This window comes from Tupaia chinensis, unplaced genomic scaffold (assembly GCF_000334495.1).
Source record: "Tupaia chinensis unplaced genomic scaffold, TupChi_1.0 Scaffold000206_1, whole genome shotgun sequence".
Classification (NCBI taxonomy): Eukaryota; Metazoa; Chordata; class Mammalia; order Scandentia; family Tupaiidae; genus Tupaia; species Tupaia belangeri.
The window spans coordinates 2,988,270-3,001,993 of NW_006159681.1; positions in this window are offsets into that span (position 1 = coordinate 2,988,270).

The window sequence follows — 13,724 nt, forward strand, 5'->3', positions numbered from 1 at the left end:
CCACGACACCATCGCATAGTCCTCAGAAATATATTAGAAAATACCTCCTCTCCCCCCCTTATATTTCATAGTTTTATTCCCTACTGGTCTTTACAATCTGAATACATTGTACATAATCACCCATTGTGATTATTGTCAGTTTCCCTAGCCATGCTCAGCAAACTGTTGTTTTTCCTTTTTTTTTTGAAGGGAGGAACTTTTATAATTTATATATAAAATCTCAGTGAAAAAACAGAAAACATGTAAAATGACATATCCACCACACATCAAGAGTCAAAAAAGTCAAACCAGAACAAAACAGAGAAGCACACACACTGAATGCAAATTGTTTTATTTTATGAGAGATTTTTGCTATACAGCGCATGCACTCAGCAGAGAGCTAGCGAGAGAGACAGAAAGCAAGAAATCACCTCCCAGAGAGGATGGCCACCTGGCAACCGAGCAAGAAATCACCTCCCAGAGAGGATGGCCGGCCACCTGGCAACCTCTTCTTCTCCGTTCTCTTCTCGGGATTTTGGGCACTCATGTGCACATGCCCAGTGTGAATTTCAAGCCTCTAGTCCCGGGACTTGAACCATGCCCAGCCATTTGGGAATCCAGTGACGTAACTATTACACCATCTGCTGATCCCGTTAATTCTAACTGTAAAACAAAAATGTGAACAAAACATTTAAAAAATCTCAATTATTTGGCAACTCAATACTACTGCAGAGGACAGATCTGATTGCAAGAAAAGTTTAATTTTATGAAAAACTGAAGTTGGACAGTTTGCTTACATGGAGTTAAAACATATTTAAAAAAGAACTGGGCGGGACCAGCAGTTAGCGTAATGGCTATGTCGCTGGACTCCCACGTAGTAGACCGCGGTTTGCGTCCCGGACCCGGTGGCTTAAACTCACGTGGGGCACGTGTGCGTGCGTGCCCAAGATCCCGAGAGGAGAATGGATGAGAAGGGATTGCGGTGTGGCCATCTCCCCTGGGGGGTGATTTCTCGCTTTCTATCTCTCTGTCTCTCTCTCTCTCTCTGGCGAGTGCACACGCCCTATAGCAAAAACCTCTTAAAAAAGAAAAAAAAAAGAACTGGGCAGTGTACTGTGCATCGGTTCTTCCCAACAGTTTTCTGTCACCGCCAAAGCCCTGATGTGCAAGTTTTGGGGCTATCCGAGGTGTAAATAAGTCCACTGCAGCTCATTTCAAACTACCAGTGGGACCAAGGCAGCAGAACACGGTGATGGGAGGATGAACTCTCCGGCTCTGCTCAGCCTGGGTCCTCCAGGTGTAGGTCTGGAGGTCACAGAGGAGCATGTTGTAAAATATCTCACGAGCATTTCGTATATCTGCTACATATGCTTTCTTATGATTTTCATAGACATACCATTGCATTCTTAGAAGCTTTTATTTTTAAAGCTTTCTTTAAGGTGAATTCTGTAAAGAAAAAAAGGTGCAGTTTACATTTGATTGCCAAGATGCTCATAAAACTGCTGCAGAAATCAGCCCGTTTTGTCCAGGGAACTATTGGCAAGATTCCATCATCCAACAGTGGGATTGACGTTGCAGGTTGCAGAGTAGCAGAGGCCAACGCTGGGGACAGCGAGCCTGTACCGTAGGTGTGCCGCTGTCTGGATGAAAGCTGTGCTTTAAGGATGCACAGAGCTGACTGTGGGCCAGCCCGTGGCCTCTGTGCTGTGTGGATGAAGGCAGGGTGGTGGACAGTTTTATTCTTTTTATTTATTTTTTTCCTGAAATCACCAACAGCAAGAGTTGTGTTCGTGTAGATAACAATTACTTTGTAAGCTGTGCTTGAACTTGGGAAAGGATCAGTAGGACCAGTATTTTTAAGGAGATATGGACAAGGACTTTGATATAAAGAGATGACAGCAAAGCCCAGTCTCTATTCTAAGAGAACAGTTAACGGTCAGCACCGTGACTGTGGATTTGATGTGTTATTGAAGGGAACAGTGAAAACGGTGACTATGATGAAATCATAGCTGTTGAGGGTTCTTCTTGACAATATTTTGCGTAAAGATAGGAGATTTTAAACTGCACTTTTTCATGCCACAATACATTGTCTGCTGATGGGAAAGTTATTCACAAAAATTTACGCAGGGGTAAGATCATTTCTTTATGTGATGGAGAAAGCCAATAAAGACGATTCTGTGATATTGGGTGGTTTTAGGATATATTGCTCTCGGGCCCAGCCTGCACCTGGCACCTCCAACTGAACACTCTCGGTTTTTACTATTGGAACTATAATATTAGGATTTATTAGGGGCTGAGACCTGGGACACAAATAACTTGGCCACTGAGAGCCTTTTTCCCAACCCCTGATGATTTTCCGCACTACTCAGAGAAAGAAATCAATGCCGTCTTATTGGGAATATTTATAAACCGCATCCTAATGCTGCCACCAATCATGAAGAAATATTTTCTGGAACCAAATCAAAGAGAGGATTAGGAATATATTGGCTATGATTTCCTAAATTTATATAACTCGAACATTCAGCTTTTCAATATGAGAGGACGTCAGTTTTGCATCTCTCCAATCCTGTAAGTGATGTTTGGTCATGATTTCTTCATAAGTTCTGAGTTTGTGATCACGCCACATGTACAGAACCACCTGACAGCACACAGCCAGTCTAGAAGACCATGGGGGTTCATCACAATGTCCCAATTATTAGACATAAGTAACCAACTGTCCTGTGAATCGGGCATTGCCCTGAGCTGGATGTCTTTCTTTTCTATGACAGGCAAAAGAAATAATTTCACACTTCATATTGACTTATTTAAAAAAAGTTTCAACTTCTTAAAACTTTGCTTAACTTACTGGTGTCTGTATGTCCAAGGCACATCAGTGGTGTGCAGACACCTACGTGCGAAGGACTGTCATCTCCAAATAGTGAGTACAAAAATGGTTGAACTACTTTCTTTTAAAGATGGTTTTTAAAAATAAATATTATGGCATGTTTAAAGTATACCATCTGATGTGATAATAAAAAGGTTACTGTTCTACAGCAAATTAGCATACTATCATCCTTGCATCGTTATTCATTTTTCTGTTTGTTTTTGTGGCTTGAGCAGCTAAAATCTACTTATTTAGCAGAATCCCAGATCCAGTTCTGTTTTATTACCTAGCGCCTTCATGTTGTGCATTACATCTTTAGACTTTTTATACTATGTATCTGGCTCTCTGTACCCTCCGATCTGTATCTCCTCATTTTGTCTCTACCTCCTCTCTGTCCCGTAATCACCATTTTCTTCTCTGTTATTTAATTTTTAAATGATATTCTGGACATGTGTGAGATCATGCAATATTTTTCTCTCTGCATCCGTCTTACTTCACTTAGTATGTCTTCCAGGCTCATCCATACTGTGGCAAAGGGCAAGACTATACTCTTTTCTGGGACTGGAGAGCATTCCATTCTATATTTGTATACCGTTTCTTTATCCATTTGTCTGTTAACAGACACTTAGATTTTTTCCATAGCTTGGCTTTTGGAAATAATGCTGCAGTGAGCATAGGAGTGTAGTGTCTGTGCAGTGTGGTAATTCACGTTTGTCTGGGAATAGGCCCAGAAGAGGTATTGCTGGGTTACATAGTAGTTCTATTTTAATAACTTTAGCAATAGCCATTCTGCTCTTCTCAATGGCTTGTACCAATCTACATTCCTACCAACAGAGCACAAAAGTTTCCTTTTCTTTACAATCTTGCTATCATTCATTATTGCTTGACTCTTTTATAATAGAACTTGTAGTGGGTTTGAGGAGATATCTCATGGTGGTTTTGATTGGCATGTCTTTGATGGTTAATGATTTTGAGCCTGTTTTCATATGCTTGTTGGTGATTTTTATGTTTTCTTTGAGAAGATGTATTCTCAGGGCTTTTTGGTCAATTATTTTCTTCCTACTATTAAATTATACACTTTTTTTTGAGAAGTTTTTGCTATAGGGCATGTGTGCTCACCAGAAAGACAGAGACAGAGAGATAGAAAGTGAGAAATCACCCCCCCCAGGGGGAATGGCCATGCTGCAATCCCTTCTTCTCCATTCTCCTCTTGGGATCTTGGGCATGCATGCATATGCACCCAGTGTGAGTTTAAGTCACTGGTCTGGGGCTCTAACTGCAATCGACTACATGGGAGTCCAGCGACAGCCATTACGCCATCTGCTGTTCCCAAGTTATATGATTTTTAAACATATACTTTATATTTATATTTAACTGTTAAATATATGATTTGAAAATATTTTTTCCACTCTGTTGGCTGCCATTTAACTTCATTAATTATTTGTTTTGCAGTGTAGAAACTTTAATGCTGTCTATTTATTTTTGCTTTTGTGGCTTGAGCTTTTGGTGTGATATCCAAAATATCATTACCAAGGCCAATGTCCAGTGTATTTTTAGTTTATATTATGCCTAAGATTTTCTGTTTTGTAACATGCATATCACTGAATACAGTAAGTAGATATACTAATGTGAATGTACATGGACTGCAGCTCCATACTCAAATGACTGTGGATCCACAGTCAAAAAGCTTGAAGGCGGCTGGTAAACTCATTAGAAATTATTATTTCATATTTCTATTTTGTCAGCACTATTCCTTTCTATGTCTTTTTTTTTAAGTTTTCTTTTTTTTTCTTTTTTTTTTTGCTATACGATGTGTTGATGTGTGTGCTCACTGGAGAGAGAGAGACAGGGAGGCAGAAAGTGAGAAGTCATCCTCCCCTTGGGGTTGGGGGATGGCCACACTGCAATCCCTTTTCCTCCATTCTCCTCTCAGGATCTTGGGGATGCACGCACATGTGCCCTATGCGAGTTTTAAGATGCCTGGGTCTGGGACTCGAACCACAGTTGACTATGTGGGGATCCAGCAATGTAACCATTATGCCATCTTCTGACCTTTATTTATTTTTTTAAAAAATTTTTTCTAAGTCTTTTAAAAGTCCAAATCACACAAACTTTGCAGCCCATCTAACTTTGTGATTTACATAGGTAGCTACACATTTTGAAAAAACTCCTACGTGGCTGATGAGCATGGCAGGCCTGGCCATGGCCATGTAGGGTCATCTCAACCTCCCCACTGATTCCCCCCCACGCCACCCCCAGCTATCCTGGAGGCAAGCATTCTTCATTCTCAGTGGAAACAGAAAATTTGTTAAGTGCAGCGATATACTCCAGATTAGTTATCTGTGCTACACTAAAAAATGGCCTGAGCCCACTGACAATCTCAGGCCAGTATCCCCACTGAGAACCCTCCACTCCTGAGGAATCAGGGGTATGAGGCTGAGCACTTTTGCTTAGATTCTGAATCCAGCTCTGATTTGCAAAAAACTGCAAGTCCCTTCGTGGAAAGTAAGTGCTTGTCTTGACAACTTGATAACTTAGAAGTGATGACAATGACTTCATCATTACTGGACAAATGCAATTCACATTAGAGAGATGAACTTGCTAGAGATAGTTCTTTTTCTTTTTGATATGCTTTTAAATATTTTTTGAATGAGTAATATAAGAATATGGTAAAAAACGAACCAGTATCACCACAGTAGCTACACTATGAGGTGGATTTTATGTGTCTATCACGCTTTCCGCCAAGCACATCTTCCCAGAAATAGTCACCTGCTCTCTGGAGCAATGCTGCTGATAAACAAGCATGTGTCTGCTTAGTAAACACAACACAGGAATGGGTGGTGGGCTTCATTCTGCACATTTCCTAACGAGCAGTCATTTACTGGGTGTTGTATCATTGAAGGCTCCCAAGATGTGCACACGCACCTGCCATGGTGAGCTCACAATTCCAGTGAAGGCCCAAGATCAGAGATTATAGCACAGATGAAAATGAGACTGAGGAGAGGCTGTCGGAGTGTGGGCGAGGGTCACTCGTCCACAAGTGTGAATCAAAGATAGGGTGACTTGTTACCTGAGACCTGAGCAGGCATAGGAGATTCAATTCTAAATGTATTCTATTTTGTTTGTAATAGATATTTCTTTGAACATGGTAGCTTTCCATTTGCTTTGTTACATTAAGGTAAATCTTTATATAATAAACTGTAAGTGCTAACTGCAACTATCTAAAATTATACCGGTAATGCCCCCACCTCATTATTATTATTTTTCACGTTGTAAATGATACCAACACGTAGGTATTCTGTTCGCCGTGATGTTTTGCAAGGCAGCCAGCAGAGGGCGCTGCATACTGACAGTCTCTTCACACTGGCCAGTCAAAGCCTCAGGTGCTCTGTGAGTTTTACAGCCTGACTCAGGGTGTTTGTGAGTGCTTTGCTGCTTCATTTTAGGCACAAATATATGTCAGGAATTAATGATGTATAGCGATTTAATGTATGAATAATAATAGAATAATGCTAAAAAAATAGAGTTGTGAAGAGAGAAATTAGATAACTGGTACGTGTTTTCCTTTTGTTATTTATAAAGAGGAAAACAAAAAGTTCTGTGTGCCCATGCTTACATGGTTGTGATTACAGCTCTATTAACTGAGAGGAAGTAACAGGACAGCCTTAGTTTCCTGTATAAACTAGCATTTCTTTAATTTCTCAATCATACACTAAAACACTAGTTCTTAATATACATTCTTTTTTTAAGAGAGATTTTTGCTATAGGGCACTTGTACTTGCTGGAGAGACAGAGAGACAGAACGTGAGAAGTCCCCCTCGGGGGATGGTCACGCTGCAGTCCCTTCTCCTCCCTTCTTCTCTTGGGGTTTTGGGCACACAAGCACACGTGCCCAATGTGAGTTTTAAGTCACCAGGTCTGGGCTCAAACTGCAGTAGGCTACGAGGGATTCCAGCGACATAACCACTATGCCATCTGCTGCTCTCCGAACTATGTTCTTTAAACATTGAGGTAGATAATATCGTTTGGGTAGTATCAAAATGTTGTGGCTCTATGCAAATTTTTTGTTTATCTATATGTGTTTTTAAAGATTTAAAGTTGCATTTCCCCCTATAAAGTTGGAGATTCTAAAACATTTTTAAAGCACAATTTATCCCCTCTAGCTCGCTATTAAAAACGTTAATGACATAGGCACCTGGTGGAGGTAGTGCCATGCCGTGTGATGCTGGACTCATGGGGGAAGGTCCTGGGTTTGCAGCTCAAGGTCTCCTGTACACACTGGAATGCGTGTGCCTGCAGTCCAGGGCTGGCTGAGGCTGGGGGTAGATTGTGGCATGAAGACCTCATTGGGATGATTTGTTCTCTTTCTTTCTCTTTCATCAAAGAAAAGAAATAAATTTTAAGGAATCTAAAGATATGTTCTTAAACCATTCGTACTTGATTAAACTTAGTCATGTAGAGACCTCTCCCTTAGCATGGCTGGGGCTGTAAGTTAATGTGAACATTTATTTGTGTTTTTCGTTTAAGGAACAAACTAAACTAGCCCTGTGACATGGACTGACTTGACTTGCCGTAGCCCAATGACATGATGTATAAACGGATCGAATCACATTCATAGAGTTAAGGCAGTCTTCAGGGACCAAGGCTTGGATCATGTAAATATAGTTGACAACCTGCTCAAAATTTCTTATAGTAGGAAACATTCAGTTTTTATACACAGGATTCCTTATCCACAAAGCTCAGGCCTGTGTCCGATAATGTTTTACTGCTGTATTGGGCACGTTTAATGACAGTTTTTAGTGGTATCTAATAAGGGAAGGAACAGACTCTCATAGGTGCGCAGGTGTCATGTGGAATCAGAGAGTCATGGCATTCTCCAATGCTTTAGTCCCTGCTCAATTTAACTAGCCATTTTACTGAGCATTATTGCTTGATATAAAATAAGTTTTGTTATATAAATAAGGTGTAGACTAGTTCTATGAAATATTACTGTGGAGTCTTTTAGGGGAAATAATTCTAATTCTGAAAAATATGGAATAGCAGCTCCGCAGTGTGTTGAGACTTAAATTCAGGTTAAGCCACCGCTTTAGATTAAATCATGATTTATCTTTCCAAATGGGCAGCCCATTCATTTTTGCCCCCTGGTTCTCCCTGGGGCGTGACGTCCTGGGTTTGGGCTATCCACACCTGTCTGCTGGGTCCTCTAATGGCCATGCATCTTGTGCTGCTAGAATCCCGTGCTATTACTTTATCTTTGTTCTAGGTTTTCTGCCACAAGATGAGTGTGCTAGCAGGAGAGAGAGACAGAGAGGGAAGTGAGCAATCACCCCCCTGGGGGGATGGCCATGCCACAATCCCTTCTCCTGGGCATGCATGCTCATGTATCCAGCAAGGTCCTCAAGCCATCAGGTCTGGGTCTTGAACTGCAGTCAACCACTTGGGAATCCAGCACCCTAATCATCATGCCTCATTTTTTGTTATCTTCCATTTCCTTTGTATTGGCGAGGCTGCTGGATAGGAGTTAATTGAGCCTGGTTCATTTCATACAGGTAGGGTATTGATATAGACAGTGCTAGGAAGATTAATGATGTCCTTGAAGGTGGGGATCATAGGTTGATGCACTAAAGATTAGCTTTGCATCATTAAATTTGTATGGTCATTTATTTAAAGCGATTATTGCATGTAAATTATTGTTATTTTAAGAGAGCCTTTCCTCTCTGTCTCAGATCAACATTGACTGGCTGCAGATTCAGGATAGAAGAACGATTGCTTCCTGATCACGCCGACGTGTTCGGCTCAGGCTTGACCTGTGTAGTGAGGCATGGCGTGCCTGGGCACCAGTGTCTGTCAGGCCTAGGTCCTCCATTGGCTAAACAGTGCCCGCAGACAGGAAGAACTCCGTCCCATCCCACCCAAGGCACAGGCATTATACAGTGTCCTTTAGGGAAGAGGCAGTCAATATTGGGTCGCCTGAAAAGTCATGGTGTATTTTTTTCTATGCAAAAATGTGTCATGATTTTTCCAATGGCCCAATAGATTGTTATGGTTAAGGTCTCGGTTCTGGAATCAAACAGACCTGGGCCAGCCAATAGCACTCCTTGAGTCTAGGAAAATAATTCAACTTCAGTGCCTCAGTTTTATCATCTACAAAACAGGGAAAGGATAGATTGCTCTGCGGATTATCACTAGGTCTCTAAAGTACTGAACAGCCATGATTAGTCATTATTAAATGCCAGAAGTAGTGCTGAAAGTCGCCTTTCCTATATAATTTTTTTTACTTTAATAACTTTATTTTTTAGAACAGTTTTAGGTTCAAAATTTGATCAGAAAAATCGGTCATGTGATCATTCTTTCTTACTATTTTAATTGAAAAACAAAGGACCATAGACCCATTCTGTAGTTGGGTCCCCATAGCAGGGGGCTCGTGGGCAGTGAGTGTCGAGTGTCCCAGACAGGAAGTTTGAAGTTCACTTTTGAACAAGGCACAGCTTACCCTCATAGGCCACATCTGAAGGACAGTTTGTGTGTGAGAGCCAGAGAGCACAGGAGGGCTTCTTTCCGAGGAGTGATAGGGATTTTCACAAAGGGAGCTTGTTCCTGGGTGGGATGTCCCCGATTGTGCAGCTGTTCTCCCCGCCGGCCCCCTCCCATGGAACATGCATGGACCGCACATGGCTCCAGTGGGCAGGGATGGCAGTGCTCTCACTGAAGGTGGGAGGCTGATTTTTCCACCATGCCCTGCTGGTGACAAGTGTCCTGTGTTGTGTCTGAGCCCTTTTTAGGTCAGCTCAGGGTTGCCAGATCGTATTCTTATTTCTGAGGATTGCGGTGCGATATTTAAAGTACACAGCAGAGGACATATGGGTGACATATCTGGGTCTTAATTCTCTGATTTCACTGAAGAATATTGTATATTTTCTAGTTTTTTTTTGGGTTTGTTTGTACAAAGATGCTTAAGACTAAAACTCTGCTTTCTTTTTTTAAAATAGTTTTTATTTATTTATTTATTTATTAGAATTACTTTATTTAACTTATTTATTTGGCCAAAGAGGGACAGAGTGAGAGAGAGAGAGAGAGAGAGAGAGAGAGAAAGTAAGTGAGGTCTGGGACTAAAATCGTGGTCGGCCATGTGGGAGTCCAGCACCCTTAGCTACATGCCACCTGCTGGCCCCAAAACTCTGGTTTCCAACAGCACCATTTGTTCTTAATGTTTGACAGCCCGTTTATTCCCTGGGAGTTCTCTGTTCACTGAGAGTAAAGAATAAAGCCCCTACTCTGTCTCCTCCTTGCGGGGGGCTTAGTGGGAGGCCCACCCAGTCTCGATGTGGAGAACTGGCTGTACTAGAGCTGCCCGTGCTTTTCCTGTTTCCAGCCAGCTGCTGCCACTTCAGCTCAGTCCCTGCCGGCCTGGCACCTCCGTGGCTTTGCTGAGGACGCTCATCCAGCGTGGGCAGAGGCAAGACGGGGGCTGCTTGTTAACATCCTGAGAGCTGATGCACAGCGAGCGGGGATTTAATGAATGCTATGCTGAGTTATTTTATCTTGGCTTTGGATTTGGAAAATCTTCTAATAAAAGCCTCTAGGAAAGTCTGTGAATAGCTCGAAAGTCTCATCATGTTCATTACAGATTTCTTACGGCAAAGAATTTCCACTGTCCCGTTGTAATCAGTGACTGAGAGCCAGCCACGAGGGTGAGAACGATTACTCCCTGTAACTTCTCAGGCGTCTGCGTAACTGGGCAGACAGAAAGTGAGGACGTTTGATGTCAGTAAATTAAATCTGTCGCAGGCATTTCAGCCGAGTGTGGTCAATGACAAGCCTTAGTTGGCGCTCGCTGTCAGCACTAAACACTGGAAGCATGCAGGGGGAGGGTGGAGGACGTGACATGTGTCCGCGGCTCCGAAATAGACTTCTCCCCGCGATGCACGTATCCAGAGGTGTGTTTGACTGGTGGCAGGTTCAGGCTGATCAGCCTTGTGATCTCGCAATGCACGGATACCCGAAGTCTCAGCACAGGCATCGCTGCAGCAGCTGGAATCGCCCGTGGTGACAGATCGCTGGATGTAATTATTCAACCACAGGCGTGACGACAGGTGACTTCAGGAAGATAGAGGTGCTAATCATGGCTCTGCCAAGTTTGGTGGAGATTGCTCCTTGAATAAATAAAGTCAGAAATGTCTGCTGATATCATGTAAATGAGCTCTGAAGAGAGAGCCCTATTAGCAGAAGGAAAGCATGTCGTGTTAAAGGTCAGATGTGTGACTTCTAAAAAAATCCGAGACAGGAGAACAACAACTGGACAACTATTTATGGAGAGCAGTTTTTGGACACTTTAGGTTACTGGTAAGCGCTGAAATCACTGGAATCCCGTTTGACTTCATAGACTGAGAGGACATGACAGAAACAACACACACGCCAACCCTGTGCTCAAATACAAACTGCATGTAAACAATGATGTTAGTTTAAGAGACTAGAAATTGATGTAAAAACGTTGCTTTTAATCATTGGGCTTATTCGGAGGAGTCAAATTGTAGCAAGTTAACAAAATCCAGCAGGTGGGATTTCCAGCTCTTCTTATTCTCTCCCTGTATTCAACTGGGCATGGACAGGCAATGGAGAGACACCTGCCATGGGACAGAAGGAGGCCTCAAATATGCCTGATAGGTTGAAGTATCGGGGCCAGAGGGTGTCATGATGGCTAAGGCGCTGGACTTCCACATGGCTGACTGCACGGTTTGAGTCCTGGACCGTAGTGGCTTGCTTTCTCGCTTTTACTAGTGAACACGTGTGTCCTATATAGCAAATAATTTAAACAGATGATAAAATATTGGAACCAGCAGTTAGCATAATGGCTATGTCGCTGGACTCCCACGTAGTTGACCACGGTTCACGTCCTGGACCTAGTGGCTTAAAACTCACGCTGGGTGCGTGTGTGTGCATGCCCAAGATCCCGAGAGGAGAATGGAGAAGGGATTGCGGTGTGGCTGCCCCCCCCCGCCCCGGGGGATGATTTCTCACTTTCTGTCTCTGTCTGTCTGGCGAGTACATGTGCCCTATGGCAAAAACCTCTCAAAAAAAAATTGACAAATATAAATAAAATAGTCATGACAATTTGTATAACTTGAAATTTTTGTGCTCTTCTAATCTAGGGTTGCTATTGTAGATACAATAAATAAAAATACAAGACACCATGTTAAAATTTAATTTCAGATCAAAGAGGAGTTTTCTTTTCCAATTTTATAGAGTATTTTTTTTTTAAAGAGCTATTTCAGGCTCATAGTAAAATTGAGCAGAAAGTAGAGTTCTCATATAACTCCTGCTCCCCACTGCCCCTAGGTTCCCCCACATCCGTGCCCCACCACCAGAATGGCCCGTTCGTTACGGCTGACGAACTCCAGTGACGCGTCTTCGCCACCGGGTCCGCGTCCACACATTCAGCGCCACTCTTGGTGTTTACGCTTCATGTGGTGCAGGTTTGGAGACGTCGAACGACACGTGTTCACACTGTAGCATCATATGGAGTATTTTCACAGCCCGAAAATCCTGTGCTCTTGCCTGTTTATTCTTTGCTCCCTCAACCCCAGGAAACCAGTTTTAAAAAAGTAGTCAGCAGGTTTGTGGATGAGTGCGAGACCTCTTCACCCTTTTCTCCTGGGGCGGTGCCTGTCACCGGCAAAGCTCTCATCCTCATGGGACACAGTCCTGTGCCATGAGGCCCCAGGACTCCCCCACGCGGTGCTTTCTCTCCTCTTGCTCCTTGCAGATCTTTCTGCTTCCTGGGCCCAGAACTGAGAAGTACCTAACCTGGGGCAGAGGTGCTAGGACTATCTCTACAGCCAGTGGAGATGCACCTTCCAGGCACACTTGACTGTGGCCCGAGTGTCACATCTGGCCCTGAGACCTAGGGGTGTTACTGGGAAGCTGACGGCTCGCCTGAGATTTCTGTGCCTCTTTTAGCTCTCCTGGAAAATCTAAGTTCCATAAAATTCTAAAAGCAAATCTAATAAAACAAGACATAAAACATGTACTTTTCCTTTTGTGTGATATGATGCAGTGGGATGAGGGGCCTAATGAGCTTTAAAGAACAGTCATAAAAACAGAGGGCACCACTTTCTTTGAGAACCCCTGGTTATCCCCTGCCCCAGTGACCAACCAGAAAGCTGATCTTGTCAGATCCCTTGGTAAAGCTCTTGAACCAGGTTTATAAGACCCATTTTTTTTTTCAAATTAAACACACACACACACACACACACACACAACATAAAAGTGGAAACGTAGGTAGAAAGCTGGAAATCTGAATCCTAGGCCAGCTGCTTAGGGAATGTCCTGGGCTCTGTTCTGAGGTCTCCTTGTAGGCGGAAGCATGCCTGGGATCAGGGTGGGCTGAGGCTGGGAGTGGAGCACAGCACAGAGACCCTATGCTGTGTCTCCCTTTCTCATGGAAGAAATAAATAATTGAAAAACAAACATTTGGGCCAGCTAGTGGCATGGTGGTTAAGGCAGCTGGATCCCCAAAGCCCTAGACCAGAGGGCTTGAAAAATGGGTGCCCCAAATCCTGAAAGGAGAAAGGAGGAGAAGGGGTGTGGTATCACCATCCCCCACAGGGGTGCTTCCTCACCTTCTCTCTCCTCTGTCTGTGCACATGCACTCTGGTAAATTAAAAGAAATTAAAATAAAGAACTTAATTGGAAGGTTTGTAAGCATTGATTCGGAGCAAAGGGACTGAGAGGCTTAAATATGTGTCCATGCATGTCCACGGCAGGGGCTGCTCTGCGGGGACCCTGGCACTTGTCATCTGGTGGCCGAGATTTACTTTTGGGACTGCGTTTGGACAGTGACGTCCCTGCCGTCCCATGATTCTCATCATAATGTATACCCAGG